The sequence below is a fragment of the Vipera ursinii genome (assembly GCF_947247035.1).
Source record: "Vipera ursinii genome assembly, chromosome: W".
NCBI lineage: Eukaryota > Metazoa > Chordata > Lepidosauria > Squamata > Viperidae > Vipera > Vipera ursinii.
The window spans coordinates 38,552,545-38,558,474 of record NC_139522.1 but is presented as its reverse complement, the minus strand read 5'-3'; positions in this window follow the sequence as shown (position 1 = coordinate 38,558,474).

The window sequence follows — 5,930 nt, the reverse complement described above, 5'->3', positions numbered from 1 at the left end:
CGAACATACAGAAAAACTTTTTGATTCAGCAAAATACATTGATTAAGAAAGACACTGGGCAAAAGAAAAAGACTAAAGTGGAAACTAAGAAAATAGATGCTGGGACTTACCAGAGAGAATACTTAAAAAAGAAACATTTGTTTGAATATGGTTAAAGAAATAGAAAAGTTTTGGAATATATATCTTTTTTTACAAATTTTATTGATTTTTCTAATATTACATTCACATATTTGAAAAGCAGCATGGTGGCTGGGTAGTAGTAATTCAATTACATGCAGATATCATTAGTACAGATTTCAAATTGCTACCATAAACATTTCCTCTCTTTTTCCCTTCATATATACTGTCTATTTGTAGATTTAAAGACAGGTTTTATTCTATCAATCACATAGAAAATAACTTTCTTACATATATCCATAGTTTTTAGTTTACACATATTCTAATTGTTTTAACATACAGTGTTTTAGACAATCAATGACCTAATAGATTTTTCAGTTTTAATTTCCACTAACATTTAGATTTAACATTTGATATTTATCATTCCCAAGATTTTTAGTATACTCCCAATTCATCTATCACCATTCCTCACAAAATCTAATATTCAAAATACACATCCCATTTACTTAACTTCCCACCCTCTATGTCAACCAATTAAGGATACAATATGATATCCTTCTTTTTTGCTAATTTTCAGTTGTTTTTTTAGTAGTGATCAAAATTTCTTTTTATTTCAATATTTAATATTTCCTCTCTTCCTCTTTGTATCTGCTATCTCTTGCTTAAACTGATAATTTTCGTTTTTAACATTCCATATAGACCTATTTATTACTTTCAACAATAGGTTTTTAGCTTGTCTACATTATTCACCTTTACATGACCTTTATGCACAAATCAATATTCAAATTAGCTATTAATATTTATACTGCTAAATTTTAATGACCAAAAACTCCATTCTTCTTGAGTCTTATTCTAGCTTTTTTCCTTTGCCAAATCATCTTCCATGTCCTTGTTTTTGGGTCATCGAACCAATCTCCTTGTAATATCATGTATATTGATTGATATTGGCAAAACCATCTGATCGCCATTTTTTTGAGAGGACTTGTAGTACAATGGAAGGGGTACTCGCTGTCTGAAGATACTTGGGTGAAATCTACCAATGTGAAGGCTGACCGACTCATTAAAAAGTTTCATGAAAAAAACCCCAACAAACCAAGAGATAATCCCTGACATATGCTTTTGTTTACATTACAGGATCTATCCTTTTTTTGAGGGGGGGCAGATGTCAACGCTGCAAACATTGGATGTTTTTGCTCTGACAATATAAGAGGCAGCTTTTTCCTTTAAACTGTTTTGCTTTGAATCAATGAAGCTGGGGAGGAGGAGGAGGTTAACCCGGTTGTTTTAATAAGATAACGAATGGTGCGTTACAGAAAGGAAGTGAAACTTTACATGTTAAACTAATTGGAGAATGTGATTTATGACGTGTAATTAAGAGAGGGAATTGTGTATGATACGATGTGTTCAGGGGAGGAGAATTCAGATTCTGGCATCCATCCATGAGTGCTGATGCTTTGTTCTCACTATTATAGACTTTTTAGAATAAACAATGCTGGAATGTTCTTTGATCCGTCTCATTAATTGGAACCATGACATAGACTTCATCGCCAATGTCTTTTAGTTTGGTTCACTTTTTATCAGCGGTCTTTTTGTAGGTTTCTCATGCTTCCTCTTGCGCTTTGCACACCACCAGCCAGGTGCTCCACATTGCATCGATCCAGTCAGTTAGGAACGTGTTTTTGGGGGGTGATATGGGGTAGCTCCAGCTTGGACACAAAGTCTTGGCTGGTGGCAACTCAGAATGGTGTAAAACCAGTACTATTATGCACTGAAGTGTTGTAAGCTACCTCCACAAAGGGGAGGAGCTCAGCCCAATTGTCTTTTTGGTAATTAACATAACAATGAAGGTATTGTTCCAGGATGCCATTCACATGTTCACAGCCTCCATTCATTTGAGGATGATGTGAGGAGCTAAGTCCCTGGGTGGTTCCCAGCAGTTTTAGGAACTCCTGCCAGAACTGAGATGTGAACTGCTTTACAAAGCCAAAGTGCCTGGCTGTTTTTGACTCATGGCTTCTTTGTAGGATCAGAGTACATTGACTCTTGGGAACATACAGTTTAGTTCCTATCCAATGGAGACCATCCTGCATGGTGCAATCTGCTTGATAATTTTTAAACCGTTCATCTTTATTCAAGGCCTCCTTCAACGTCACAAGTAGGTCGTCAGCTATTTGTGGAGTGGATTTTTTATGGTCTCTGGTGATAGCAGGAGTGGCCAGTTGGCTGGAGGGGATGATTGGGCTAATGACTTCAGTCTTGGAGCTATTGTATTGAGGTAGCCAGGAGAGGGCATCAGCTAGAAAGGTTTTTTCCCCAGGGAGGTAGGACAAGAAGCAATGGATGGAAACTAATCAAAGAGAGAAGCAACCTAGAACTAAGGAGAAACTTCCTGACAGTTAGAACAATTAATCAGTGGAACAACCTGCCGCCAGAAGCTGTGAATGCTCCAACACTGGAAGTTTTTAAGAAGAGACTGGACAGCCATTTGTCCGAAATGGTATAGGGTTTCCTGCCTGAGCAGGCGGTTGGACTAGATGACCTCCAGGTCCCTTCCAACTTTACTATTATGATTATGATTATGATTATTATATCGCTAGCATCAGCGTTTGGGTCTGGGTGCTTCAGCATATTTTTGGATGTGAACAGATGCTTGAGCTTTTTTACCACCATTTGGCATTCCATCGTCCATTTGAGGGGTTGGCTCAGCTTGGGTTTCCCCTCTCCCTTAGTCATTAGGTTAGTGATAGGTAATGCTATTTGGGTGAACAATGGGAGGAATTGTTGATAGAAATTGGCAAACTTCAGGAAGCTTTGGAGCTGTTTCCAGGTACTCAGAGCCCCCCACTATACTACTGCTCGTACCTTCTCAGGGTCAATTTCAACCCCCTCATGGGAAATGTGGTAGCCCAAGTAGTCAGTTTTGTTCTTGTGAAACCCACACTTAGAGAGTTTTGCGTACAGCTAGGTGGTACAGTTTTTTCAGCACTCATCTATCTTCCATGGTTTCAGTGTAGATTAAAATATTGTCTAGATAAACTAGGACCCCGTTATATAAGTGTTCATGCAGGAGCTTGTTAATTAATTGCATGAAGACTGCTGGTGCTCCTTGTAGTCCAAAAGGCAGCACTCAGAATTGGAAGCATCCTAGTGGGCAATTGAAGGCTGTTTTCCACTTTTCCCCTTTCTTAATGCGCACCCAATAATATGCTTCTCTTAGGTCTAACTTGGTGAAAATCTTCCCCTTGGCTATGTAGGCAAGCATGTCTTTCATCAGTGGGAGGGGTATATGTTTTCAACACAAATGGCATTGAGCCTGCGGTAATCTATGCATAGACGGAGGGACCCATCTTTCTTCTCCCAAAACAGTACAGGTCCTGCCATGTGTGACTTTGCTGGTTGAATGAAACTCTGTACTAGGTTCTTGTCTATAAAGGATCAGAGCTTATCTAGTTCTCTTGGGATCATAGAGTACAGTTTTGGCTTAGGCAATTTGGCCCCAGTACTATCTCTATGGAGCAATCTGTGGGACAATGAGGGGGAAGTATGTCCAAATCTCTTTCACTGAAAACTTCTTGTAAGTCTCAAAACTCTTTGGGGATTTGAGGATCCCCCTTTGCTTGTTCACGCTCTGCTGCAGCACTTTCCCCTTTCACTTTCTTCATGGGTGGCATATGCAACTGCAAGTTCAGCTTCTCTTTCAATTCCCTCTCGACTGGTCTCTGCCTGATTTGTAACATTTGTTTCCTCCAATTTACGGAAGGGTTCCATTTTACTAGCCGTGCTAAGCCCAGCACTATGGGTTTGTCAATGCCTGGTGCCACAATAAAACTGATGGTTTCTTCATGGGGCCCCATCTTCATCTCTATGGGTTCTATAACAAACGTTGCAGGGACCCACCCTGCTACCAAGCTATCTAGCTGGCAGAATGCCACAGGAACTTTTAGTTCCCTGAGCCACATCCCCAGTTTCTCCACTAAGCCAGGGCTGACCAGGCACCTGGTGCAGCCTGTGTCCAATAATGCAGTCAGGCTCTCCTTGCACCCCGAGGAAGGCACAACTAATTCAATTGGTATTGTTACAGGTATTATGGGGCAACTTAACAGGGGATCATTGTCCATCCCACTGTCGCTCTCCGTCCCAGGGTGGGGGAGCTTAGTCAGTTTAAAGAGTGAGTGAGAAACCTGAATTTTCTAAAATGCTTTGCTCCCTCATTGGATGTTGGCCTTTTGTTAGAAGTATAGATGAAAACACCACTTGTGCTCCTAATTCTTTAACTTTCTTCCCTAGCTGTTCGTAATCTCTTGTTATTGTTGTCAGATTCATTGTTGTGTCATTGGTCCCCATATGTAGAAGAAAGGAGTAGTAATCCATGGGGTTGATTATTTTAGTAAGGTTCTCAGTTACATGTTTGATTTTTGCTCCAGGGAGATAATATACCTGCCTAGAATCTAGTGGGTCGTCTCTTTATTCTTCCATATCAACGTAGTTGTTCTGAATTGTCTTCTCATCCAACTGTTCTTTTTCTAGATCCTCTAGTTCCTTCTGAGTTGTATAAGAAACCTTTTCCTTTTTCCAAGTTGTCAATGTCTTTTCTGGATTTTCAAATATCAATATTTGTTTAATAGTAGATTCTTCTGTCATCGTACTTGAATGTTTCATTTTTTCTATTGTATTTTGTATAGCTGATTCTTTAGTTGTGGTCAAAGTTTGGGCTTTCATATCTGGGCTGTCTTCTTGTTCCTTCACATAGCCTGTTAGTATTTCATTGGTTGTGGTAAGAATTTGGATTAGTGTTTTCAACATAGTGAGAGTTTGTTGATCTTCATCCATAAATAAATTTTGTTCCTGGTCTTCTTCCATATTGATATTTTAAGCTAAAGGCTTTACACTTAGAAAATCCAAAAGAGAGAGGTTTTTTTTCTAGGTAGGGAACACAGAACCTTTCACAGCTGTTGTTTCAAAGTTCTCAAGGTTGTGTATCTTATCTATTTCCCTGGGCAGTCAGCCAGGCCCCTTTTAAAGTTTCCCTTTGAGTCCCAAAGTTGTCTTAATCTTTTCAGTTTTTCTTTTTTTTCATAAGAAAGAATCCAGATTTCCAACAGAAGTAGACAATGAAAAATAGGAAATAAAAAATCTTTCAATCCACATGCTTTGAGAAATAAAGTTCCAATTGAGATTCAGTTACTTTTTCAACGTTTAACCACCCACTGGGTATTTAGTTGCTGTTCTTTCTGGAGGGAGGGCAAAAGTCCCCCTTCCCTCACCGCAGGGAGGAAAATGCTTAGCAGCTTAAGGAGGTACAGAAAGTAATTAGGGTGTAAAAGAGGTAGATCTCACCCAGTCTCTTCCGCGCTGCTTTAAGAGTTGCCTGGTGGAAAATGTGACTTCGGCTGTTCACAGCCTAGGGATGAGCCATAATGGCCGGTCCTTTCATCCGCCGGTTTGGAGGGATCACCAGTCTAACGGGAGAGTTGCGGCTCTCCCGCTATCCAGCAAGCACTCCTCCTTGCTGGTCGCCTCTTCGGGGTGACTTTTGCCCCCCCCCCCAGCGATGCGAAACTGGACGGGGGAGAGAGAGCAAGTCTGCCAGCTGTCCATAGTGGCTGCGTGACAAATTGGAAGCCATTTTGGAATATATATCTTGTCAACGCTGCAAACATTGGATGTTTTTGCTTTGACAATAGCAGCCTTTTCCCATTATGGCTGCATTGGCTTCCAGTTGCCCTCCGGGTAAGATTCAAGGTGCTGGTTATGACCTATAAAGCCCTAAATGGCATGGGTCCGGGTTACTTACGGGAACATCTGCTGCCGGC